The following is a 27,821-nucleotide window of genomic DNA, read 5'->3' as shown; positions in this document are numbered from 1 at the left end:
ATTTAGACTTCGTAAATCATAAAATCATAAAAATGATGTTCAGTATCATATAACTTTTGCTTGTTTATTTTCTGCAATAATCAAAAAACCAATGGAAAAATCCCAGTGGCTATTTGTTGATTGAACCAGGGTGATGCTTTCTTCCGGGTCTGCTTTCAAAAATACGTCCTCCCTGCAGCACTCTATATAATACATGTTATTTAGTGTGTCACTTTATAAGAGAGTCTGTATTTTGAGTGTGAAATGTATGCATCCATATGAGTTTCCACTCACTTTAAAAAGGCACATTTACTGTTGTGCAACTCTGCTGGCGTGAGTGCAGATACAAAACAATAGTGGTTCAGCTGATATACTGTATGTCTGTCTCATGTACCTCGATTTACTGCTCACTGCTACTGAGCTTTATCTTATCTTTGTTTTATAGGAAGTGGTGAATAAATGCATGAGGGCCTGATTCCGGAGAAAGCCGACAGCTCTATCAGAAAGTATGGTTTCACAAATCATCTTGCACTGTATATATATCTTTTTGTTGTTGTTGCATGTTTCTGTTATTTTGTCCACTGTCTGTACATATATTCCAGTTTACACATTGCCTAATTTTCTTCTGTCATTGAATGTCCCTCCCTCTGTGACAAATGTTTGCTCACTACATAAATGACAGAGATGGTCGACAGCACAGAGTTTTAACCTCCTCTGGCTCCTCTGGTCAGTAGTCCTGTGAATCTCTAGCCCATGCTGCCACCCAATGAGCAACTGGAGAAAAGCTGGCAACCTGAACCGTTCTCAGGTTCATCACCTAATTTCTCGGGTAGTGTTAGTTTCCGTCAGGCTCACCCTATCACTGATCCATCAGCTGACACAGCTGTGAGTTGTTAGTGATATGGTGAACAACAGGCTATCTGCACAGCCTGCTGCACTGTATAATTTAATGGTGTTATGAGTCTGTAAGTCCTGGAGAGAAAGAATTAAAGGGAGTAAGATGGAAAGAAAAAATAAATGGGGGAGGGGGAGGGGTGTATGTGTGTGTGAGACACTAACTGTGGCAGATGTAGGATGTAGGAGGCTTCGCACCAATCTTGGTAAAGTAATTGCAGTATTCTCCAACTTCACATTCATCTTCAGTCGCCTGTCTGGCAGCTCCAGACGAATGAGGAGAAGCATCTGTAGTTGTTCTTTTCTCCCCCCCTCCCCTCCCCCCGCGCCGATTCATGAAAAGACTCTTTCACGTACATTTTGTGTACAAGACATGAGGTAATAAATACAAGGAATACTGCGTGGAGTAGAGACATTTTTTCTTGGTTTCTACGGCAACAATAGGAAGATGCCACATTTAACAGCCTTTAACAAGTTCTTTTCACTATGGCATTGTGTGTATTTTCTATTGATTCTCCTTATTTGAAAAAGAGTTTAAATGCACAGAACTGCAAAAGAAGTGTCAAAGCATTCTTTGCTTTCCCTTCACAATCTTACACACAAGCACATAAGCACATATAGTACACCTGCACACACACACACACACACACACACACACACACACACACACACACACACACACACACACAGATGAATGGTAAACAATTGTGCATAATTATCACTAATATGATATTGCAGTCAGGAAATCATAAGCAGTTACTTTCATACATGGGTTTACAGGCTGATCAGGTTAATGCTCTTTCACCCAGAGTTTCGCTGTAAATAACTGCATAGTCTCTTTATCCGGTGAACATTAAAAGCCTCTCTAATGCGGCAGTCTATGAACATGAGTGGGCCGAAAGGAGGTTTGTTATTAATGTATGTCATAAGTTTCAAAAGACAACAGAACATTTAAAGTTAATTCAGTTGGTTTGACACAAAGAAGGAAAGTGAGGATCTTGGCTATGAACTTTTAATGTTTCTCTTTCCTCTTTGAACCATCTCATAAAGACATGTCATAAAAATTATAGCCAGGTACATCAGGGAAATATTAAGAAGGTGAAGGGTGCCACACTGTTATACAGCTCATATCTACGAATCCAGGGAGTATAAAGTATTTCAGCCTGGTGCAAAAGCATCATTGGCATTGCCTCAGATAAGTGTTGGCCACTGACAACGTGTATGTTTTTGTTTGTTAATATATATTAAAAGTTCAATTCCCGGAACTAATTAAAAAATGCAAATGTGTGTGGACACAGTCAGAGAGGTGTTGACTCAACTGCTGCTGCTGCAATGCTTATTTTTTTTAATATAGTAGTGTGTGTGTCCCTCTTATCTGTTTGCCCACTGCTATTAACATAAGAGGACTCAATAGCAGTACAATAAAATGAGCTGAAAGACTTAAAGAAAAATGAAAGACTGAATTGACTTTGAGGCCTGTTTATTCACGGCAGAGACTTGTGGAGGAGCAAGTGAGAAAGCTGATGTTGCAGTTCCAACTGGTTACCATTAGATGTTACTATAGTGTAACTATAGTGGATTTCTATTGTATCCATATGGATTCTGTGACCTTGTAAACATCACCTAGGATTCAAGTGTGAATCTCTGTTAACTCACTATATCTATAGCTATCAATTTACTGGCAGAAATCCTAGACCCACGTTACTGAACTAAAAAAAAAAAAAAAAAAAGTTCCTTGATACAAGGCCCATCTGTCCGGTGCATTTCATGGAAATGTATTCATGTTTTTGGAATATTCTGCCTAAAGACAGACAGATAAACAGAGCTCCAGGGGCGGGGGAGGAGAGAGGAGAGAGGCAGAGAGTTGGCAAAATCAAGTGCAGCACAGACAGCAACAGGCTCTGATGATGAAGTATTTAGTAAGGTTTACATAATATGACCATGCACAACAACGTGTTACATTTAGGCAGAAGATTATTTGACCAATAGTCTAAGTAAAATATATTCCGATTAATAAATTGTTACAAAATGCAGTAACAAGTACATTGGTTTATCAGGTTGCCGTGGTAATTGACTATATGAGCAGTTTTCTCACTTGCTGTAATTAAGAAGGTGCACAGCAGCTGCTAAACTTGAGGTTGCAGAAACAAATCTTGTGAATAAATGCAGACATCTAGCCAGAGACAGAGGGAGGAGCGTCATGGGTAGAGTTTAATTTATCCTATCTCAGGTTCTCAGACACATAAATAATTGTTGCATTGTGGTTTAAATAGGTCTGGGTGTGTTTGCTGGATCACAAACGTGCATGCTCATGTCTGAAGTATCAAATAATGAGGTCACTGGAAATATTTTTTTGGTTTGAAGATAAATTAGTTCACAGTTGGTATTCCAGTGCTGCAGACTGTAGGAAACAATACACAAAAAAAAAACATACTTGAAGTCACCTAGCCACGGCATGGGGCTAGACATGAATTATTAGCATACTTCTAGGCAAAACTGAAATATTAGGTGTATCCAGGGCACTGACATGAAGATTCATCTTGTTGTTGTACTTGTTGTAATCATGGTTTCGAAAAAGAAGGATTCATCTGTAGCGCTGGTGAGTGTGGAGGTAGTAAAAAGGATTTCTTAGATGGTTTGTTTTGTACAAATAAATGTATAAATTTCACATTTAACTTAGCTTCGTGTTTACTTCAATCTGTGGTATGCAACTTTTTATTCATCTTTTAAAATCCACATCTCATCAACTTCACATTTTCATGCTGCTAGGGTACACATAGAAAGTATGAACAAAAACCTGACGCAAATTGCTTCACTAATGAGGCTCCAAAACAAGCAAGGACAAAACCCATTCATCATATCCTGTTCTGGTGACACAAGCAATGAGAACGCAATTGAAGAAATGAGCTTAGCATTGCCTGAAAGACTGATCCTCATCTCTTTCCATAGTTTCAATCCCCTACACAGCGCAATGGAGATCATAAATCCTCAAGATTATGGGAAAATGACATTTGGACGTTATAGCCTGCCGCTGTAATAGATGAATCAGCTGTGAGTCACTGGGTGACAAAGTGAATTACACCATTATGTTTTTTTTTTTGGTTCAATGACCGAACATTGTGTCCTTATGCTGGTTTGACAGAGAGTCTAACTCCCACATGAAAATTCACTACTGCAGCAGTGACTGGCCTGAACAGAATAAGTTTGTGGATAGACGCTTTAAATCGTGATGGAGCGAAACCCCTCAGGGAGTGAGGCTGCGCATTGTTCGATCGAACTGACCTCCAACTACTCGATAGTTGGCTTTTTGAGGATTTCAGCTCTTCAATCTCTTTTGAATAGCTTTTGGCAACAATCCTCCAGCCCCTTTCAGTGAACGAACGTGTTAAACGTTTCTTTTTTGTATCAGAATAACAAACAGTGTGCAGCTGAATCTGCAGACAGCAACAATCTGTTGTCTCCACAACACTGTGAGTATATTCTTTTATAAACCATGAAGTCATAGGATTGAAAATCACACTCCCAGAGGCGCAATACTGCTCCATGTGTCAGTGTAGCTGTGTGTCTTTGTGCATTTTGCACTTGATGCAGTTTTACAGTCACTGAAAATTTACCCTGATTCAGGAATATGTGGGTTCTATATGTGGATTGTGATCTGATATCACTCTGCATACATGCATAAACGAAATCTTTGATTATTGTCATGGAAACAGAACATGCGCCATCAGAAAATAATTATTCATGACTATGACTTTGAACAATAGAGGTATTGAAGATGATGTTTTGCTGGATTTATGCTATTTTTAACATCTTCTCTCATTCCACTAAAGCTTATGGAAGAGCAGGGTGACTGAGGAAAGTGATGGATTACATCTTCAGTAGCAGATTTGAACAGTTGAACACCTTCACCCTGAGAGATCTATCAGCCTTAATCACTATGGATTGAGAGGAATCAAGGAAAAGGCACTGACTGAACACAAACCTGACAGTCTGAGATTCAGGGACTATAAAAAATGACCGGATAATTAAAGTCAGCTGGCAGACAAAAGCCACGGCTATTTCTTTTGCCAGAAAAATAGATCTTTAATTGTTGGGGACTAGCGGCTGACTCAGTGTCCGTACAGTGTGGTACTCAGGGGTGCTTCTTCAGCACAGATAATGAGCCTCGAATGCTTCAAGTATGTCCACAGCCTCCAGAGCTTCCCCCTCTTCAAATGATGGAGCACATAAACTTAAGAGACTGAAAGGCCTGAATTGTTCTGACGGTGTGATTTTTACAATAAATAGTGAATTCTTTTTACATAACAGTGTCACTGTTTGCTTACAGTATCACAGTGATTGAAATGGCTGAAAAAACATTAGGGAAATCTTCCTGGTGGTCATTTACCTCCCCTTTGCATTAGTATATGAGTGAGTGATAGTTTGCATATCTAGATTAATATTTAGCTGTTAATTTACAGAATCTCAAATTTTACAAATTGAAAGCCAACCAACCGGCTATAAAGGTGATGGGTGATGATATAGAAATTGCTACAGCCTATAGGTAATGCTATTCATACATGAGAATGATATATAGAGTAGGTTGAACATGATATCTACATATGGTAAACAAATTTTCCAAAATGTCAGGTTAGATTTTCTTCTGTAGCTTTTGATTGTGTCCCATGATCTTCCTCAGCAGATGGATTCAATTGTCATGAGATAGTGTGGATGTTGAAATTAAAATTTTTTTCCTGAGCTTTAAGGACTTTTTGTCTATGTTGACCTACGAGTTGAACTTTTAAATCTGATTTGAATAACATTTTTTGTTTGATTTGAACCTTTAAACCTCAAGTCACCGTCCACAAGACGTCCTTATAACGACATTCAACAGCAGAACTCCATCTGCTGATGAAGATCACGGGACACAATCAAAAGCTCCAGAAATGCTACGAAATGGATCTTGTGGTGACACGGTTTTCTCAGCTGCTGCTTCAAAATTAAAGAAACTCGAATTATCTATCACTATCTGATTTGATTACCTAAAAATGAAAGCCTCATGTCAGAGCGACTCAAATAGAGTGTGAAAAGTGCAAGAAAATTGTCAGCCTGTTGCATAATCAGGCTCTTGCTTCTTCTCTCATAAAATAACATGTAATTACCCATATCCTTACATAACCTTCTGCCTGCAGCCTGGACCTTTAACTGTGTTGCTACCGAGAAAATTTAGCATTGTCTAATTATGTGGTGTAATTTCAGGCGGGTTCAGTCTTAATCATGTTAGGGTTATTTGCTTTTATATTAGTATTATTGTAGATCATCTCATTTGAGGCAATGGAGAAGAAAGTAAATGAGTTATTGTTTCTTTAGTGCAGCATGTTATCCAATTACAACATCAGCAAAAGCAGTTACAAACTAAAGTGCTGTTATACCAGGTTGTTTTGTCTTTAGCATTTATATATTACAAGATGATAACCGTTTGGAGCCAGGCTCAAATCAGCGTGACATTATCCGTTTCACTTTTAGAAATTATTATCCGAAGTATCTCTTTTTTGCACTGTGTCACATTTATCGGGGAAACAAGAATGGAAAAGTCAACTTGCTATTTCAGACTGAGGTTTGACATCTGTCATGACGTTGTTATTTATAAAGCACCTACCGTTAGACGTGAACAGTCTTCTGGAAACAGCTACGAATAGGTAATTATTGCTGAAAAAACAGGCACCTTTCCAACTGCAGCTGAAGAAATTGTTGACTATATTCAGTGTCTCTCTGAGGACAACAGCATCAACTGCTCATTAGTAGTTAATTGAGGAAAGATTTTACTTTTTGACAGTAATGGATATCTTCAATTTTGCTCAATTTCCCCATGAATCAATATGCAGTCCTGTTGTTAATACAGCCCTAATGTGTTAAATTAAACAACCTCCCTGGCTACACTTAGCGCATACAGGCTACGATGAGATATTGATTTATGAGCCAAAAACACACAGGAAGTCAATACTTTGCAGACTTTGCATTGCCTTTTCGATAACAACACTGCGCCTGGAATACCTTGGGGTACAGCGAAGAAAAACATTTTAATATGAGTCAACAGATGTCACAGTCCCAGATTTACGGAAACTAAGATTCCCTGTAATTTCACTTCAGCAGATCTTATTTATAAATCATTTGGTGTATCATCTACAAGCCAGAATCCCTTCTTAATATAAAATTAATTTTGTCACAATTACCTGCTGAGTGTCCTTTGAGATCCACTATAATCTTTTGAGTACATAACTGCAATAATCTAAAAATATGTCCCGCCTGTCTAACAGTTTAGCAGAAAAGCAGGGTAATGAGAGGAAGAATGGTGAAGGAGTGAAAAGGGGTTTTCAAATGCTGGACAAGAAAGATGGAACATTTTATTCCTGGTACAATTACACACCGCAACACGACCACCTTGATGGAAAAAAACAAAAAAGTCAGAATTACAGACCGTGACGATCAATGACACCTCGACAGATTGAGCGGAGCAGGTGTCAGTAAACCGTCCTGATGATTCAATTATTTGACAACACAAAGACATTTTATCAGCTCTACTTAGCATCAGCACCACTGAACACGGTCTCTGTCCACATAAATCTGCCGTCATGGCTCTGAGTTAGACCTGCTGTATTGTAGTTTAACAGCTGTAACAAAGAAACAAATCAGGTTTCAACAGCGACCGCTCAATAGGAATCACAGGTGTAATAAAAACTGTCTGAATTGCTGACAGTTTTTACAGTTTTAAAGTGACACTCGACAACAACACACATCATTTATGGCTGTAAAAGGCTTTTGGTTTGCTACATCATAGAGAGCGAAGGCTGTAGTCAGTGGATTCCAATAGTGAAAAGCTTTCACATCAGAAAAAAAGTAGTAAAATATCCATAGAAACTTCTCAAACCAGAAACACAACACTACGGAAGAGATAAAAAGCTTCTGCATGTACAGTATTACAGCATGAATGTAGAAAGAAATCTAGAAATTCCACAGAAAAAACATCCCGCCTACTCCCATCTCAGTTGGTGTGTCATCTGTCTGACCCACTCTGCACATACTGCAGGGCTCAGTTTCTGTGACAAACACGATCGTGTGGAGAATCAGTTTTTAAAGATGTCACAGTCCTTTTAAATTACAAAGCGAGGCCTTTTTCCCAAAATCAGAAAGAGGAATCATTTCTCTTGCTTCCCAGGGAGACGGAACTGGGAAATCCATCCACTCAATTAGCCAGGCAGTTTCCACATAAAAGGTTTCTCCTACTATGGAACTTATGACAGCCTGATGCATGAACTTAATTTGTCTTTAATAATCAGTCAGAATAAGAAATCCCCTTCAAGACAGAATGAAAATGAAATGACTGCTTCGCTTTGATCTCATGTTTTTTTGACTAATTTTGAACATATTGAAACCCGTCAGGAAGGCATATGAAACCATAGAAAAACAAAATTAGTGCTGAAAACTGCAGACATTTCATATTTTGACTGCATTTATATTTGAAATACATTGCATAATACTGGAATGTACAAAGAAGCCCTTTTTTTTTTGCACATTTCTTTGTCTGTTCTACTTTTGCATTATTCAGTGGTTGATATTCTGTGTTGCATGTTGACAAATGTCTTTGCCATTGCAAGCAGACGGGCATCAAACATCTGGCTACTGTATCGGCATTACACTCAACTGTGAACAAAATGTAGTGTAAAAACAGGACACTGTCACAGCACATGTGCAAAAGGGTAAAAAGCCTTTTTTCGTTATTGCAAATACATTAATATGCAAAATACTGATGAATCATTTTCCAGTTACTTGGTTTTTTCATTATCTGAAAAGCACTACTGCAGGGTTTTCACATTTCCAGTGATCCATAGGAAAAGCACACTTCATCATCATCACACCATTATCATGATATTGGATTCGATGATGCCAACATTATCAACAGCGCTGGTGCTACATGAATGTGAATGTACAAAAATAGTCGCCACAAGAAGTAGCTTCATCACAATTTGAAAGAAATGAGACAAGTGAAAAAAATGAAAAAACTAAAAAAATGATTTGAGTCACTTCTCAATATCATGTCACCTGTCGTGTGTGTTTAAAAGCTCAAACTAATTGAGCACAGAAGAATGTGCATGACGTATAGAGGAGCAGGAAACTGCATGAGGGACTTATGAGAAGTGCTGGCTCTCATTAAAAATAGTGTACAATGAATGGAAACCAAACTTTTGTAACATTTCTGAGATGTGAGACGCTGGAGTTTCTGACACATTCATTAGGTCTGCTCAGCAGCCAAGTGTACCAAAGTTGGGTGTTTTTTTAATGAACAGCCACTCTGGGGACCATTTCATTACATTTGTGATATGTGTGACAGCCTCGGGCTGGCTTCAGCTGTCTTGGTGTCTACGGTCTGCTTGTAGTTTTGAGTCTTGCAGGTAACTGGTGGAGCAGGGATGTGCCCCCAAGCTCTATAAAAGCTCCTCAAAGTCATCTCTCACTCTGTCTATGTGCTGCATTTGTGCTTCTTTTCTGCTCTCAAACATCCTCATTCCCATTATTTCCTAAAAGCTGGCCACGACCTACACTGAGCCAAAGCAAAAACTTACTTTTTAGTAAGTAAGTTAGTTTGGTGAGCCCATGAAGCAGCAAGGGACAAAAGTAAAGAAGGGGTCATCAAAGGTCAGCCGAGAACACGACTATCACTGATTTTCTGTGGACATCAAACAAAAAGAAGCAGAAAGCAGCAGACAGGTCGGTCGCCTATAGGACATATAGAAAAAATAAAACTGTTTGAGCAGTAATTGGAAGGTTGCTGTCACTGGTACTGCTGAGGGATTTGATATCAGCACTGAAGAGGTGGAAGCTGCAGACACAAGGTCCACAGAAGACTCCTTGTACATATTTAAAATGTTTAAATGGGAAACTTTGTCCTTATGTCTCATTATGTTCCACTTATCAAATTCAAAGTGTTGACGGTGAATTCAGTGACTCCCCGGTGCCAGTGAAACCATTAAAAGGTGAGCCAGTCAAAGCAAGGCATCACTGACCTTGGAGGCCTGTCTGTCTGTGCGACAGAGAAGAGGTGACTCTCTTGTGGGAAGAAACCCCTTAAACTGTGTTTGCAGAGGCAATATCGGTTTTTAGTCATGTTTTAGGTTCCCTGTGATTGATCACTGCTGGTAAGTGAACAGCTGTTAATGCTAAGGCTGCTACGTAGCCAGCGTTGGCATAGCTATGTAGCAATAGAAACGTACAAATTTCTCCTTTAAACAAAATGCTACTGTTATCATGATGCAATTCAACTTGTTGGCAGTTTATTTAAGTCAAAAGTTATTATTGCACTCACAGCCACAAATGTGAGGCTCATGGTGCCATGAGAGAAGTCAGGAGATCACCAAAGTTATTAGGATTTGTCCTCTGATGTCTGTACAAAGGCATTTAATCTCTCCTCCCATCAAGGGTTGTTGGACGGTGTCTGCAGCCTTCTATCCTTCCTCTGGGCCCCATATCCCTCCTCCTCCAACTCCTTCTCCAGTCTGTATCACCAGTCTCATCATCTGGCACTGAAATTTTCCATTTTGAACGCACAAAACCTGCTATTAATTATTTTGATTCTACTTTCTGTACAGGCTGCACAGGAAATATCCGCCAAATCTGTCGAGGCATCTAAATCTTGCCTTCAGCATGCCACATGTCTGCTCCACCAATGACATGCTGTGTTTATGGGCCCTGACAGTGCCGTTCCTCTGCCCTATTGTGTGGGGTAACTACTGGCATGAGATGCCAAGTGCCCAAAGGTTATCTGCAAAGTGGAAAACAGTTTAATTTTGTATCATGGTAAATGTCCAACACGCACGCGCGCGCGCGCGCACACGCGCACACACACACACACACACACACACACACACACACACACACACACACACACACACACACACACACACACACACACACACACACACACACACACACACACACACACACACACACTCTGCCATGATATGTAATCTGAAAGTACACAATACTTGGAAATTACTGTTGGTAAATGGATTCCAGCTCTTGGAGATAACTGCTGCTTGCAGTAGGCAAAAAAACAAACAAAAAAAACTTCTCTTCTGCTATACAAGCATCATGATGACAGCTGCTAATTATACCATGTGTTGTTCCCACCCCCTGGTTTTTGTTTTTGTCTCATCCTCTCTCTAGTGTGACATGTAGGAAGTTAGTTTTGCTTGCATGTTACTTGTTAATTTCCCAGAGGTAAAGTAAACAAGTTCCCTTGCATTGGCTAAATGATCATTGGATGTTATGATTTCCGTTGGCTACATGAAAAACTGAAGTATACAGCGTACCAGATATGAACTAATATGCTTTACAATAGAACCAGAACTCACTGGACATTAAATATGAGCCTTTTTTGATTGGTTTAAGTCATTCAAGATTACAGCTTTTTCTTTTTTTACATTTGGCAAGCTTTCAGAACATGCACTGGCCAAGGGGAGCTGATTTGGTCATTTTCTTCTTCATTTTTATAGTTCATGCAACTAGATCCTAGAGCAAAAGAGAGCTGTTTTGATGTAAGATACAAAATGTACTTAAAATTAGAGTACAGATTCTTCAATCACATCTGATCTGATGTGAAATATAATTCCCTCTCCTAGATAGAAGTGTTAAGAAATCTTCTATCTTCACTCACCATCTCAAGAGATTAAGCTGAAAGCCACAACAACCTTGGGCTGCTTTCCACAGCACTCACTCAACATCACTATACTGCCACAGGAAAAGCTGCTGCCACAAAAAGACGGAGCATCTGTATCAGATGCCTCAGAACAGAGAATAAACACAACCAAAAGCCTTTGTTGCTTTTAATGTCAACACTGAGTAATAACGTATTTATACTTGATGCTCAAATGCATCTGTAATGTACTGTACAGAATCAAAACAAGTTGTAAACCATGAAATAGTCAGGCAAAGCATGGAAAATGTGAACTGAGTCATTCATTTAAATCATATCAATAATTAACAGGGAATAAACACCATCGACATGGCATGTGTGAAATTCCAGACAAACCCTGAAGCAGACACAATAAATCTTAAATGAGTCAGCATTATAGTCCGTCAGTAAACCCTTCATTGTGTGGAAGGAGCTGGTACTAATTAAATAGTGGACCATATAAAACTCAGCATGTCTCTTCACAACTGAAGTCAATCTGGTTTATGGTAACACCTGCTAATACCAGTCAAACATGCCAACTATGCTAACCCTCAGAGCTTTTGATTTTCATTAGCAAGTGAGCAGGTGATTAGTAAGGGAATGCTTATAAAGAGTGTTTATTAGGACAGGGATTACATGGAGATACAGTTTCAACACAAGCCACTTGAGTGTTTTCTTTTATTAAATTTATACTGGGCGTCTTGCTGTGAAGGAAAAGGCTTTAGTACTAAGCACCAATAGATTGTACCAATATATAAACATTCATACAGGAAAGTATCACACAAAAAGAGGAAGGTGTACTCGAGGTGGCAAATGGTTCCATGAATAAAGAAGTGCGTTTAGCAGTTCAACGTCAACTACCTGGACATACAAGGTAACTATTGTAAAATAGTTTAGAGCCCTGTTCAACACAGGGTGCATCATGACAGACTCTAGGATAAGATAATTTTTTTCCTCATTTATTGTAGTGGTTTTCAAATTTTGCTTTCTATTCTATTTATAAGAAATCTAAAATAAAGTGCAAAGGAAAAAGAAAATATAAAAATGTCAGCACCTGTTAGTCTGTAAATACATGGAAGCGGTTTCTAATGCGATGATGTTCAGCAGAGCCCTATAATAATAATATTCCATTCAGAGCAAAAGGTCAAACTCTGACTGTAAAGTATTATCTCAAATCTCTGACCTCATTTAATACATTCATTTATCACACAGCGACATTCTCACATATCTGTCAATTAGGCTGGAATTGGTCAAACTACGACACTGCAGGGACTACAAATCACCTGCTTTGTCACTTTGTCTGGGAGACAGGAAGCCAAAGCATCCTTAATCTATACATAATGGTGTGAGTTTCAGCATGGGCAGTGGAGAGCTGGAGAGTGACCCTGAGAATACAGTGGGAGGGAATCCAACATCAATCTTCATTCTGAGCAGGGTCAATGAAAGCTAAAAATAAGCACATCAAACTGACAAGGACAAGATACCACATTTTGAACTATGCACCTGCAGACACCTCTTCACAAAGGGGAAGCTACATGCATGTCGTTAAGACTGACTACAAATCTGTTGATGCACAATATGCTGAGGAAAATGATGGAGAGGGGAGCTCGTAACAAAACAATCAGAAATTCCATCCAAAATCATGAAAGAATTAAAAATACTTTCTTGTCTTGATAGCTGGTTCTGCAAACTTTGAGTTAAACTGGTGTTGTCCTATATAGCGTGTACTGCAGAGGTTTCCATGTCTGCTAAATATTTAATTAGCTCACAGTATAGTATGGCTAGTGCACATGCATGCTGAGGGTCTTAGTGCTGTATGAATGGGAAGGTATCTTTAATAATCTGCAGTGTATCGGTGATGATTATTACCAGACTATTTGTGTTCTTGCAATGCAGCCTTTGGCCTTTCTATGTATTATCATGAATTAATGGTGCGAGCTTCTGATAAATATTCCAATCCAGTCTGGAAAGGGTAAAAAAATCCTTTGAAGGACAGAGATGTATTCAAATCAGAGATGTGTTGAATTTGTATCAAACAATATTCAAAATCTGACAAATGGCAACACAAATAATAAATAATAATAATAATACATTTTACAAAGGGCAGATGAAACAAACTCTTTCATGAAAGGCATTCCAACTTTGTAGTACAGTAATTAAAATCCCTTTGTGAACACTGCTCTAGTATAATGGTGGGGGCAGAATATTGCAGTCAACCTGTTAATTCTGTACAAATATGATCATCATGTCCCTGTTCCTTGAATTCATTTCAAGACCGATTCTTTGTTGATGATTGTGTTTTTCACAAATAGTATGTTGTCATGAGTTTTGAGACCTTGATATTTCAAATACTTTTTCAGCGTTGGCGTCCTGGATTTCACTTGTGCCAGATCATGTGCTTTGAAAAAGTACATATCAAAAGTTTCTTTTTATATAGCTATTTACTACTGTTGTAAGAACTTCAAGCTAGTATGATTCACACCTTGATAATGTTTGTAATTCTAGTTCAGTTACTTCTGAGTCCTCAGTCCCTTGAGACACACTAGTGTGTATTTATTTTTCATTTCCATTTTCAGCATCTCGTTGATACTCAGCATATTGCATATTGTAGGTGTGCAAGTGGGGAACCATTCTGCACAAGGATGCAATGACTAGACACACAGTTGTTGATGGACACAAGTACTAATGGGGAGGCAACCTGTGAACTCTAACAGTGCTGTTCTGACACATTTCACGAACAGTGTGCCTTTAATCCACTAAGTGACTATGTAACCAAAGCAAGTAGCAGGGAGAATAACCTCCAATGTGTGGGGTCGAATTTCAAAAAAAAATATTTTTAAAATGTTGAAAGCCTCATTTTATAGTGTCACACTGTCTTATGTCACTTATTAGGCACAATCAATGTTCTGTTGTGAGGATTCCTCTGAACATCAACCTCATGCTGAGAGCAGAAGTTAGAGGACAGGCGACAGACTGTGTGATAGAGAGGGCTGTTGAGAGTGAAGGTGAGTGAATTATTACACAGAGACAAGCACGGTTAGTCAGCTATTGTTTCTGATGCAGACTTCCCTACATTCAAAAATCTCAGGTTGTCAATAGATATTACAGAGACTGTCATCTATTTTTCTAAGGAAATTAAACAATACATTTCCAACAGTGTCGGCTGCTTGGGAGAAGCTAGCACATTGTGTTGAAAGCATGGGTTTTAAAAGAAAGGCTGGCAAGTGGCCAACAAGTCATCTGATGTTAATCCTGAGTTAGAAAGAGTCCAAAAGTAGAACTCAATCACAATATCTCTGGTTACATGTACTTTCTGAAGTTGATGTTTGCAGTTATTTCTAAATTGTACAATAACAATTGCTCTTAAGTATGTAAAATGTTTGAATAAATAAAATTTGTCCTTTTATCTAGATATGTATAACTTATGAGCACAATGCATTTGTCATATGTTGTCTCAATTATTCAAACATTTCTTAATATTTCCACAGTTTAGATTGTTTCTTTGTATCTTTTTGTCTTTTCCAAGATACACAGGGGACCCTGCACTAATTTTACCTTTTTCTGCAACAATGACCACGCAAATCCCAAACTCTCCAAGAATCACACCACAAATGTTAAAATCTGCAACACTGCCTGTTATTTCCAACATGGCACCTGCTTCTGTTGGAACTTGTGTCACCATGATTTGTATGGCTGCTACAGCCAGTCAAGGTGCAGAGAACAGCAACATTGGTTTTATTTACGGAGGATGGGCGATTAAAAAAAAAAGGTGCAGGTGGGTGCAGACTCAGGAGAAAAAGTGCTGGCAGCAGGACGCTGCCCTTCAGCTTCCCATGACCACTATATAGACCTCAGGTTACCCTGGCATATAGCATATGAAGGTCAGTCATAGTACACCACAAAAAGAACAAAAAAAGCACCACTGATAAAAACTGCTGATAAACACTTCCACCAACTAAGCCATGTTAGATAAGTCCACTTCGACAAGGTGCTGATGAGGTGGTGATTGAGCTACAGTACTTCCTGTTCTCTCCTGTGAACTAATATTTCAGACATACTTGCATGCACACCAAGCTGTCATACTCATTTTGCACGTTCATTCAAGCACATTCAAGGCACACAGTGCAGCAGAAAGCATGTATGAGCACGCAGCTTTTTTCTTTTTTTGCTAGAAGCGGAGAGGAGCTGACATACGTTACCTCAGTGAGTGGAGCGAGGACTGGTCGCTGGGTGAGAGTCAAAGATCATTCTGCCAGTGCCATCTGTCAAGCAGGCTGGGTACAAAGGAAGTCGGACCAAGTGTTCCTCTCCCTCCTTCCTGTGCGCCTCTCTCCCGCTTCACAACAAAGTCCAGTGTTACATTAGAAGAGGGAGCCGTACTCCACAAGCGGGGGAATCCTCCGTCAGACTGGAGCCAATCTGAAGCCAGTTTAAATCTCCCATGAGAAGATGGAAGGACGCACCTCCCTTTTCCTGGGGAATCGCGACTTGCTCCTGCACTATCTGCACAAAGCCCTCTCTCTCACTCTCTCCCTCCCTCTCTCTCTCTGTGTGGTTCTTCGGTCTCCTTCTCTGCTCTCTTTCTCTCGCCTTCCTGATCCTGCTCCACTCGTTCACTTGCTCGCTCACTCACTCTGGCATGCGTTCGTATCCACTGTGGCTCAGGCACCCACAGACGCACACACTGTACTGTACACACAAACGTATGCAAATAACAAAGACAAACACACATACAAAAAAAACCCCAAAACCAAACAAAAAAACTCCTGTCAGCTTCATCAGAGAGTATTTCTGTAGAAGGTATTTGGTTTCTTCTTCCTTTTACTACAGTGGAACATGTGCTTCTGTGTTATAGTGTCTCTACTGATAATGTTCTCACACATACCACAACATGAGGGTCAGAAAACGTAAGCTCTTTCAGCTATGACAAGTATTTGGTTCCTATTACAATTATATATACACAATTAGATTCTATTACATTCAACCCTTGCTTTGTGAGCGACAAAGTATTACTCACACATTCAACCGGAAACGGTGTGTGGAGGGATTCACACAGAATGAAGGAAGCTTTGGTTGTGATGTAAAAAATGGATGTAATGAATAAAATAAATCTTCCAGAATGAGTCACTGTACAGTAACATCTCAATTGCAAATCCTATTTCCCCGTGATCACATAAAAAAAAATGGGCTACACTGTATCTGTGTGTGCCTGTGTGCATAAAGCTACCAGAGGCGTGATTGGATGCTCCCAAGAGATGTTCTATTTTGAGCCTTCAGCCGTAATGCACAACAGAAGAAAGAGGACAGCAAGGCGCTATTATGAGAATCTCCCCTAAAACTACACCCACGCTCCCAACACCACCTACCCATCTCTCTCTGAAAATCTCCATGCTTTAAGGGGATAACAGCAGGAGGGGAGGAGGGACAGAGTTGCCTGAGAGATAAAAATAGTGCTGGAATGACCTGAGCCATTAGCAGGTGGTGGGGAAGGGTCCAGCTGCTAGGATTGGAGACCAATCACTTGGGAAATTTATAATTTTTTTCTTAAGAAAGAAAAGCCATTCAGTGAATAGGCCATGTCATTTGTTTATAGTAAGTTCCCACATGTAAAAATATCACAATGTTAGATGCTGAGAGGAAGATACAGCTGTTCATTTGACAGGAGACATGTCAGTGGGGTGAACTGTTGTCTTCCTCCGTACAAAGATTGATGATGGATTGTCAGACAAGTCCAAATGCGGTTACACATTGTTATGGCAACTGCACTCGGTCTGAAACTCAGATTTTCTGAGACAGAAAAAGTCTCAGCCAAACATTCTTCAGCAAATAAACAGCTAAGTCTGAATCAGGTCTTGATGTATCACAGGTGGCACTTTACTGGTGAACTAAAGATATGATATTGACCTCAGACTCCACTGTTATAACTATGAGGAGAAAAGCAAGAAAAGAAAAGTCAACCATTTAAACAGTAAAGTATATGTAGTTTAAAAAAAAAAAAGGCAAGGAAGTAATCGAGCACAAGACTTAAATTCTTGAAATGTGTGTAAAACTAGTCTATAAGCTGTAATCAAACAAGCCTTGAAATTCCTCCAAGAATTATAACAGCACAAAGAATTCATTGTGATCAAAAAGTAAAGCGTGGCAGCTCTAATCTGTAGATAAGCTAAAGGTTTAAAAAGTCTGCACAGAGATGGAAGTCACCTGCCTGCAGTTTTACCGCCAACAAGCAGCTGGAGACCAACACACACCAAAACCAACACGAAACATTTTCAGATGCTTTTGCTGTAATGTAAAGTAAATGAGCAGAGAAACTCTATAGGGAAAGAGGGAAAAAGACTGTGTTTGCTATGTTTTACAAAAAAAAAAAAAAACAACCCAAAATCAATCTTGCTGGTTGAAATTGAGTGGTGAATTATGTAATGCAGCTCAATGCTCTTGCAGACACTTCTTGCTGGTGAAACTAAAGCATACTAGGTATTCATTCATATTCCTCAGGCTTCATTCCATTGACAAAGTTACAGTAAATGTGATTTTGTGGCAGTCTTTGTCAGAGAAGCTTGCCATCCCGAGCTAGTAAATGGGACAGTATGTTAGTCTGGCCATTAGATGTGCAACCATTGTACAAAACCCAGAGGGCATGCAAGGCATTAATAACTTAGTTGCCATGGAGGCGTTCTGAAAGTTGTCTTGGTTGGGAGGTAAATTCATGTTATTAAAGTGAACTGAGGGCAGATTTTCCCACAATAACAGACAAGGTCGAGGAACAATGTGCCCTGTTAACTAGTGCTTAATGAAACTGTGAATTGTTAACATGCTGCAGTCCTGTGTCTTACTGTATGTTGTAGGCTTCATTAAAATTAATTGGAGTGATTTGATCCAAAGTTCATAATGTGGCTTTTAACATTAGAACAATTATAGAGGTGTGGATAATGTACTGCTTCTTGAATGGCTTCAGCTCATCATAAAATAGCAGTAAAATATGAGGAACATTTGTAAAACTAATTAGGAATTAGAGCATTTAAGAAAACATGTTAAATGGAGCGAACAAAAAAGTATTATTACACTTTGCCCTTTAAAATCTGAATGGAAAAGCCTAAATTACTAATAAAGAAATATTTCAATTATATATTAGTATATTTTATGATTGCACAGAACAGTTGTAATTGTTTTGCTGCTGCCTCCAACAGCAGAACACACAGAGAAAATGAGTCTGTAGAGATTTGTAGGAATGCTGTGTGAAGTAACTCAGGATGATTTCACTGAGAGGAAATGAAACATTTTAAAAACCAATTAGAAGTATTAACCTAAAATCATTTCTTTTAATTCTATAAATTACTCACACTTTTAAACTTAAACATGCAAATAGTGACAAGCTGAGTTTCTGTAGCAGAAATTGTGTAACAGCAGCAAGCTGGTTGTGAGGTCAAGCTCACAGGTAAATCTTTTCCTCACGCAGGATCACAAGTATCATCTGCTGTTATTCACTATGTACCTAATGACCCCGCTCTCTCTGACTCAGCATGACACCATCAAGTAACCGTCTTCTGGGCTCTTACTGTACTTTAGAAGGAAAGATGTGTCACGGTATCATGCCAACCTGACCATAAAACAAATGTCAGTTAGACCCAGGCCCTTCGTGCGACAGAAGCTTCGAACTCCTCTGCTTGATTCGAAAAAATACACCACTTCAAAACCTCACTTCCATTGCACCATCTGTCTTCAATCATCTGTTATGCTAATATATTAAAATGTCAGTTTGAAGCAGAAGTTACCCAATTTAGAAGTCACCAAGGATAATTAGTGTTACCAAGGAACACTTAAGAGGCAAATGATAGGCCTGTTAAAAGCTTCCTGTGGAGTTTACATTGCAAACAAATGTGTTTTATCTCACACTACAAACACATCATGTATGTACTGTGTACTCATCAGGCTTAGCACATTAACACATTAAATGCATCTGCAACTTCATGAACACATTTGGGAAGCCCTTTTTTTTTGCTTGAGGTCTTCTACTTTCACATTTGCACATTACTGCCTCTACACTCTGCAAAAATGTCTCTCATCTCATCCTCTTGCTTGGATCCCTCTGACAGAAATGATGCATGGCGCTTTTACAGCACCACTGGTGTTCAAAAACTCCACTGGGTGCCTGTTCAACTCTCATGTGATCCCTGACATCTGTCATGTAACATGGGTAGCAACTGGGGTATTGATGCTGTAATGAACTGATGCTACTGTATGATACCTCAGGAGAGGAGAGGGATTATAATCTCAATTACATTTATTATTATTATTATTATTGTTGTTGTTGTAACTTCCTTCATTGAAGTGCATGTTAAGCAGCACAGCAGTTGTAACAGCACAGTTAAAAGGTTTGGTAATTATACAAAACAACATACTGGTCATTATGGAAGATTAATAACTTGCTGGTATTTGAGGCAAAACATCTGGTCGAATAGTGATCAGTAATTGGTACTTTATGAGAAAGAGTCCCACTCAGCTGGGAATGTGGGTAAACCGTTAAACAGATGGTTCTTCTCTTTGCATTTCCACAAACAATGAAATAAACTGCAGTATGTTCCACTCATTCCTGAGGACTTAAAATGTTTTCACTTCAAAAGTCAAGGTGGTGGAATTTACAAGTCCATCACAACATATGTTACACACACTCACAGACATGAAACTGGCATGCTGGTCTTATGGAGGATGGCCAATCTCTGCAGCTGTGTCCCAAGATGGCTCATGCGCTTTACTTTTTTGGAATGGGTATTGTTCAATGGCAAGAGTGTAATTTATATGAGCTCTGCCACAGCTTTAAATAAATGAGCTGATATTTATCCTCACTGATTTAATATAACTGAGTGATGAATTTGACCTCTCTCCACTTTCAAATCCCTCAATTCAACAACACCATAATTGAAACGCTTGAAGAGAGAGTACTCGACATAGCCTTTCTCTCCCTCTCCAAAGCAATGAAAGAGGGAAGCAATAGTAAGAGTATAATTACAGAGGAGAGGGGAGGACGATAAAGTCATGGCACGGAGGAAGATACTGTTACAAAGTGACACTTTATTCCACCCTCTCTTCTTCTCTTTGTCAGTACGAAGAAAAAAACATTTATTATCACACATTATAAATTATACATTTGAGGAGGATTAGTGACACTGGTCTTACTGCATACAGTATGTGCACTGAGGATACAATTATATGCTTGATTTTGACAGGGAGCTGTGTGGCGGTGCTGCATCTTTATTATGTGACACAAACTGGTATTTGTTGTTAATGCAGGTACGATCAGGGACAGAACAGGCTGATTCTTCTCAGGGTGGTAGATAGTGTTTAATTACAGGGGCTTAAGTACGTGAGCTAAATGATAGATGTTCCAGGGCTTTGTTAAACGGAGGACTGAGGTAGTGCGAGGTGCACAGAAAGGAACAGATATGTGTGCATGTGCAAGTGTGTTTAAATGGTTCACTGATATACTGCCTGTTGAATAATTTAGATTGGTAGCTCAGCTGTGTGGTAAATGAAATTCTGTACAGATAACATGGTGATTTATCAGCAAGAAAAAGGAACTGGCGGTTTGTGCAAGTCATCATGGCTTTTGGCTAAGAGACTATTTTACATTATTATGTAAGACTGTCATTGTTCTTTGCCACTGTGATTTAATTCAACAATCGCCTACCTATCTGTCTACCTATCTGTCTATCTATCTATCTATCTATCTATCTATCTATCTATCTATCTATCTATCTATCTATCACCCCATAATAAATGGTCTGGGATGGTAGGACCCTAACTCTAAAACACCTGCTTAATTAAACAGGGAAATACAAGGCCTTAAAAAGAACAGTTCGACATTTTATGGTTACATACTCACATGTTGTACTTTTGTATGTGTGTCTCATGTTGTGTCTGTGTGCAGGTATTTATATATGTTTGTAATGACAAGTGTGTGAATACTGTGGTTTCATCTTTCACAACTTAATCCTTGGGAAAAATGTAAAAACCAGCATTAAAAACTATGCAAATTGCTTTATTTCCACACATAAGATGGATATAGCAATTACATTATATGACTGGGAAACAAAAGCATTGTTAAGTTACCGTATATTAAAGCTGCAGTGTGACAAACAGACCTTCCTTCATTATTTTAATGCCCAACAGTATAATTTGTTTCTCACCAGCAGAGTACGTGCAGGATTAGTTGCCAACTGCAGCAGTATTTTGAGTTTTTACTTTTGTGGTACAGTATAATAGCAAGACAGCTGCAAGGAGAACAAGAGAAATAGTTCATCAATATCTCATAAGGTTTTGGGGCATGTTGTTATCTCGTCTGTTTCAGAGAAATGCAATGTGAGTGCATTGGAGTGACAGTCTGTACTGAAATTATGGGCTCATTAAGTGTGAAGATGTTTACTGATGCCCGCTCCACGCACAGCTGAAAATGTAATTTTGGGCAGGCAGTTAAATATGATTCCCTTCCTCTAAACAGGCCTATTTCAGATCTTTTTCTTGATTCCCATTAATAATCCAAAACAGTGAAGCAGCATAAACAGTGTGTCTCTCCACTTATAGACCCTGACATGTCCGTCCCCTGTGAGTGCTGTCAAAGGCAACTTTCATGCCCATTTCCCACGCTAATTAACCTTGGGAGCTAGTTGATGAAAGAGTCTGAACTGCGTGTTTGTATTACTGTGGTTATGCTCCATGGGTATCGGAGATGTCATAAATCTGTTTGGATGCCAACAGGGAAAAGAAGCATTACTCTCTGGCCTCCAGCTGCAACATCATTTGACTTGTCTAAGATGTCTTGGCAGGACTCTGACCTAACTTATTTATAATACATTTTGAGAATAACCTGAAGGGTGACCTGACCTAGCTCTGTTACTAAATAACTCAAACCCTTTCATTTACCTTGAGAATTTACAAGATTGTACGTTTCAGAGGCTGCTTGTCTGTTTATGAATAATTGCTCAGTATTTCTTAGCAAGTAAGAGTAAAGCTATTGTGCCACCATGTGGACAGTAATCTACACCACAGTGCCTGATATGGACACTAAAGATGAATAGTGAAAATAGAATATGACTACTTTAAGAATGAGGGATGTAAGGTCGGAGTAAATCTGGATATTCTATTAATTAGTATGTATGAGCTTAAATAAATTTTACAGTGTACTAATGTCATTCTTGTGGATGTTTTAATGTGAAAATATTCATGGTTATACAACAAGCCTCACATGCAAAACTCAATGTTGATGATCAGCTGGAACCTGCAAGTACTTTAATGTTGTAACACGTGTTCTTTCACATGTTGCACAGAAATGATCAGCAGCATATCGTCAGGTGACAGACGTTCATACTTAGGATAGACTGAGTGTCAAGTGGTGTGAACAAATTAATGGATTATATTAATATTATACTGTTTTGGTCTTCTACCTTATTTTTACTGTATTTGTGTGGCTACTATGTGCAGCCAGGACCCAAATACAGGGAGAAATGTATTTTGTATAATGTTCTGGGGATTTAAATATTTTAACTTTAATACTGATGGTGATGATGCCCAAATGTTCAACCAAGGGATAATTCAGACCTGATATTAGGCTTAAGGCTTTTAATGGAGATCAGCACCAAGACACTTTACCACATTAGATCCTAGAGGTCAGCAGCTGGGTAAATGAGCTTTGCATGTTAAAATGCTTTAAAAAAAATTTTAAATTTGTCAAACAACAGAAATAAATTACAGTGCCGTGAGGAAAGATGCATGGAATTACTTTAGAGTGCAGGTGCATCTTTTCAACCATTAAGGTACATGCTAACAGTGCAGGGTTGCATATATTCAATATGCTCACTAATTAGACCTGATCCAAGTTTTTATTGGTCTATAATTAATCTGGCTCTACAGACAGACGAAAGGAAATGACTTTGGAGGGCTTCACTGCGCCATGACCCCAGGGACTCACCCTGTTTTATCTTTGACCTGCATGGGATGGAGATAGTAGGGTAGAGACTAAATCACTTTCCCTGCGTTGGCTCATTAGTTGGGGCCCTTGGGTGAGACAGGCTCTGTGATGATACCCTTGGAGAAACAAAGCCGAGTCACTTGAGGAGCCAGGACATACATACGCATGGTATTATGAGACATTGACAGACATGATGCTTTGTACGGAATACAAAAAACTGTACCATAATGAAGTGTCAGAAAACAACAATTTACAAAGGGTTTCTTTCTTTATCTATTTATTTACTCATTAAGAGCTTTGCTGTAGACCACCTTAAAAGTAATGACATTATTCAGACAAGCAGTTATGAAAACATGGTTGAATATGGGTATGTTTTCATTTTTTTTCCAATCACTGTCATTTTCTGCAGAAAATATGTTGTCAGTTTTGACCACAGATCAAATAAGAGTCCTAACGCCATGAAAAATTGGCTGTCAGACATTGTTGTCACTGAGGGTTGATAAGATAGCACTGAAACCATTTGGAAACCTTTGATGTCAAAATTTGTGTCACAATACACAAACTCAGTAGCTGAAATAAATCCCAAAAGGCCTCTGCAAGATTCTACCAATTCTATATACTAATTAATAGATTAGACCAATGAGTGTCTGAAATTAACCATCATCAAAATATAAAGAATTGGTGTTCTAACTTTTGCAACATTGGCTAACATTTAACCATCTGGCCATTGCTGCATGTGTTGGACTGCAGGGTTCTACAGCTCTGCCTGGACACACACACAAACACATATGAGTACATCCCTGTGACAGCGAGGCATTTATCCAGTTCTCACCATGACATATGGCATAACATTAATGTGGGTAAACTTGTGCCTTGTCATCCAATGAACAGCTCGGTTTTCTAATCTCTCTGGCTGCAGTTTGTTAACAGGTCTGCCAGTTCAACACCAACAGAATGCAGTGAATTTGAGCAGGATTACGGCTTTTGTTGTTTGGATTATCTGAATCTAATTACCTTGCAGAGGAGCTTAACTGACTGTGCAGCCTATCGGCATGATTGCTTTGCTGTTTCTGAATGCTGGAGAAATTAATAATTTATGGACCAAACAGACTAGCTTATCAGTTATTATTTTACAGAAATTAACTTCTTATAATACAAGTTGAACTCCACAGACAAGCATTCACTGCTGTGCATCCACAGTACACACATGTTTGAGAGACATCAGAAGTTAATATCTTCTAAGTTGTTCTGTCACGATTTTGGACAATATCAAGCATGCCATCAAGAGTCTGAGTGTCGTGAAAATTCAACACTGACTTTTCCAAGCCACTGAAAAAAAAGACTTGAACACAACAATTCCTTCTATTCATCTCCCATCTACAGCTAAAATGCAGCTGCCACACTCCTAACTGAAGCTGAACATAGCTGAAATATTTGTGGGCATTAAAAAGCATTTTATTTAAAGTCTGTAACACTCTCACAGCAAGTAGAGTTTTGAAAGTTAAAAATAAGTGTTTTCCCAAGCGTCCCAGCAGGTTTCTGAGCACTGACAGACTTAAGGCCCAACAGAGCACTGTAGCATGCAAATGACTACCAGTGAGCAAAGTAGCACAACCTCTTCTAATATACACATGTGCCATCCCAAATGTACTTTGAAAGAAAACTGTGCACCAACTTTTGTGAAAACCACTGCTTTGCCTCTTATGTTCAAACATTTTAATGAGAATGTAGGCAATCCAAGAGTGTTCGTGTCTCTCTCTTTCTCTCTATTGTCAACAACCACCCATCTAATAGTTGTGCTTGCCAACACAGACCAGGATGGGGGAGTCTGTTTCTTAAACCCAGATTTAAAATGCTCTACACCATGGCTTTGATCTTAGCTGTGTTTTATCAGAGGGATGCTGCTGCATAAGATTTCGCAGAGATAAAAGAAAAGATCAATTCCTTGACCAAGACTTGGATCTGCCTCATTTGCTAGTCACAGCTTTGACTGAGTCCTCATTAGAACCCGGGGAACACACGGGATCCACTGTCACAGCATCCATGTAGGATACTGTGACAGAGAAGAAAGTGCATTGGAATCAGCTGCAGAGCTCAAACTGACACAGTTCAATAATTTAAACCACCCAGGCCGCATATCATACACAGTCTAATTAGAAATTTTCATGCTTCTATTTCACAAGCAGGGTCAGAGCAAAGCCTGAGTAGTTCCTACACATATTTGTGTTAATATATGTGTTAATGTGTGCAATGCCACTGTCCATCTAGTACACCACCCCAACATTTGGTTTGACTCACGAAACTGGAAAAAATGTGTTTCTGGGCCAGGTCTCAGCACATCCTCAGCTGTTTCTGCCTCACCAGACTGAACACGCTTGTTACAGAATGAAAATGGAGGCAGAATGTTGTTGACAATGTTTGGATCCCCTGATCCTTGTCTGTGTCACGTCACCTCAGCCAAGTTTGGTGCCATCAGCCTTAGCATAAGTCATGAGTTACCAGTGAGCTGGACTGGATTTCCCGATAACTCTAGGAGTGCTGGGTGAAGTCTAACAAGCTCAGTCAGAGCTTCTGCCATTAATGACAAGAGGAACATTTCTAATCATGGTGCCATCACTGCACATTGAGACTCCAGCATTATGGCTACTGCTGGTTATAAAGGCTCAGACAGGATGATTGAAACATGATTTACACACCTGGTTAACAGGTCGGGAGGATATACTTTTCCATGTGCCCACATATACTGTATAGACAGTAGTGCAACTCTTGACAGATTCAAGAAATATATAGAGGAATTTAAATGGTAAAAGCAAGCAATGCTTATATGTCAAACTGAAAAAGTTATTATGCTGCATCATATTTTATAAAATAACTTAACTGTTCTTTTAGCTGTTTAATTATCCCTCTCTGTCTTTCCCTGTCCTCAGTAGCCTGAACAGGTACCTTATGACGTCAGGTTTGGCAGCAGCGGCTGTTAATTTTGCTGATTGGAAATGAGTAAGTGAAGTAACGAATGCATCCATACTCATCCATTTGGAAAGATGCCACCCTAGGAAAATTGTTATGGGCTGGACCAGATGAATTCTTTATTAGTGCTTCCCTAGGAGCAATTTAATCAACTGGCAGTAAAATTCCCGCTGACTGAACCTACAGTATGCACCAAAAGAACAGAGCAGAAGTTTGGGGTTTTCTGAGTAATACCCTGGCAAGAAGTTGCAGAAACTGAAACTTACATACCTTGGGCTTTGTAAGTTGTCCCATTATCATTTGATATGCGATTCCCATCATTTGGTTGATGACAGCAAATTTATTTGCAGGCAATGCAAAAAATGTGATTCAGTGGTGAGTAATGTCACAGATTTATAAATGGCCCACAGCAAGAAACGGCAGCAATGTAGCCCAAAAAACTGTCACGACAACAGTGACATTTTTACAGTGTTATACTGCCACACAGAGAGCCAGAGGGGCTGGCACCACAGTTGTATTAAACCTCAAATTACATCCACTTGAGACAAGCTTGGGTACCTGACAAGTGACAACTGTGCACCATTCAGTGACAGAGTAAACTCATAATGTCAGTGATAATTGATGTCACCCATTCTTTCTCTGGAAGAGGTTAAAACAGCATGCTACTGCCCAAAAGTTGCCAGAGCGAATACATTTTTTATACTATGTTTAGCAGTCTAACAGTTAACAGGTCACTAAACACATAACACCATAACAGATAGTACTACACTGCTTCCAGCAACGATCGAAATGAGACAGAAAACATTCAATTTGTTTCCCTTATAACATGATTCCTATCAGATAAAAGCAACAACACCAAAGTAGCTCCTTAGGCCAGAAAGTATCCTTGTGAGTTTCTGCCCAGAGTGAGGGTATGTCAAAAGAAATTTGGCATATTTCACACTTTTAGCTTAATCTGATCACTGTGCAGAACAAAGTTTGTTCAGCCCAGAAGCTCTCTTTAGAAACCACATCATTAGACAGATGCCCCTTAATGCTCCAACACCATCACTGAGCTGTGTAATCTGGCTCTGACACAGTTGGCATGCATCACTTCTACCCAGAGAATCACAAGATAGATTCATGACATTGGAGGGGCTGATAACTGTTCAACAGAGGAAGAGATGGTTGCCTAATCACTATACCACTGTGGCTGCTAACAGCCAGTTTTCATATTAGACAAAGCCCCAATTAGATCCTAATTGTCCCAGGTGACAGTTCCCGTAGCAACAGGCAGGGATGTCTGCAGTTTCACAGCAATATCTCGTACTA

General features: G+C 39.2%; 1 protein-coding gene across 8 annotated transcripts in view; it reads right to left on the bottom strand.

The window, feature by feature from the left end:
* Positions 1-16,194, bottom strand: part of gramd1bb (GRAM domain containing 1Bb) — a 98,360-nt gene extending 82,166 nt beyond the window's left edge. For 2 of the 8 annotated variants that reach the window (XM_056373484.1, XM_056373483.1), the window contains exon 1: positions 15,781-16,194. The gene's annotated coding sequence lies outside the window, so the exon portion shown is untranslated. The remainder of the gene's footprint in view (positions 1-15,780) is intronic. The other 6 variants (XM_056373489.1, XM_056373497.1, XM_056373485.1 and 3 more) reach the window with 5 other exon arrangements.
* Positions 16,195-27,821: the final 11,627 nt, after the last annotated feature.

This window comes from Seriola aureovittata, chromosome 4 (genome assembly GCF_021018895.1).
Source record: "Seriola aureovittata isolate HTS-2021-v1 ecotype China chromosome 4, ASM2101889v1, whole genome shotgun sequence".
Taxonomy (NCBI): domain Eukaryota; kingdom Metazoa; phylum Chordata; class Actinopteri; order Carangiformes; family Carangidae; genus Seriola; species Seriola aureovittata.
Note: the sequence above shows the minus strand (reverse complement) of the source record. Positions and strands in the feature narration are given on the sequence as shown.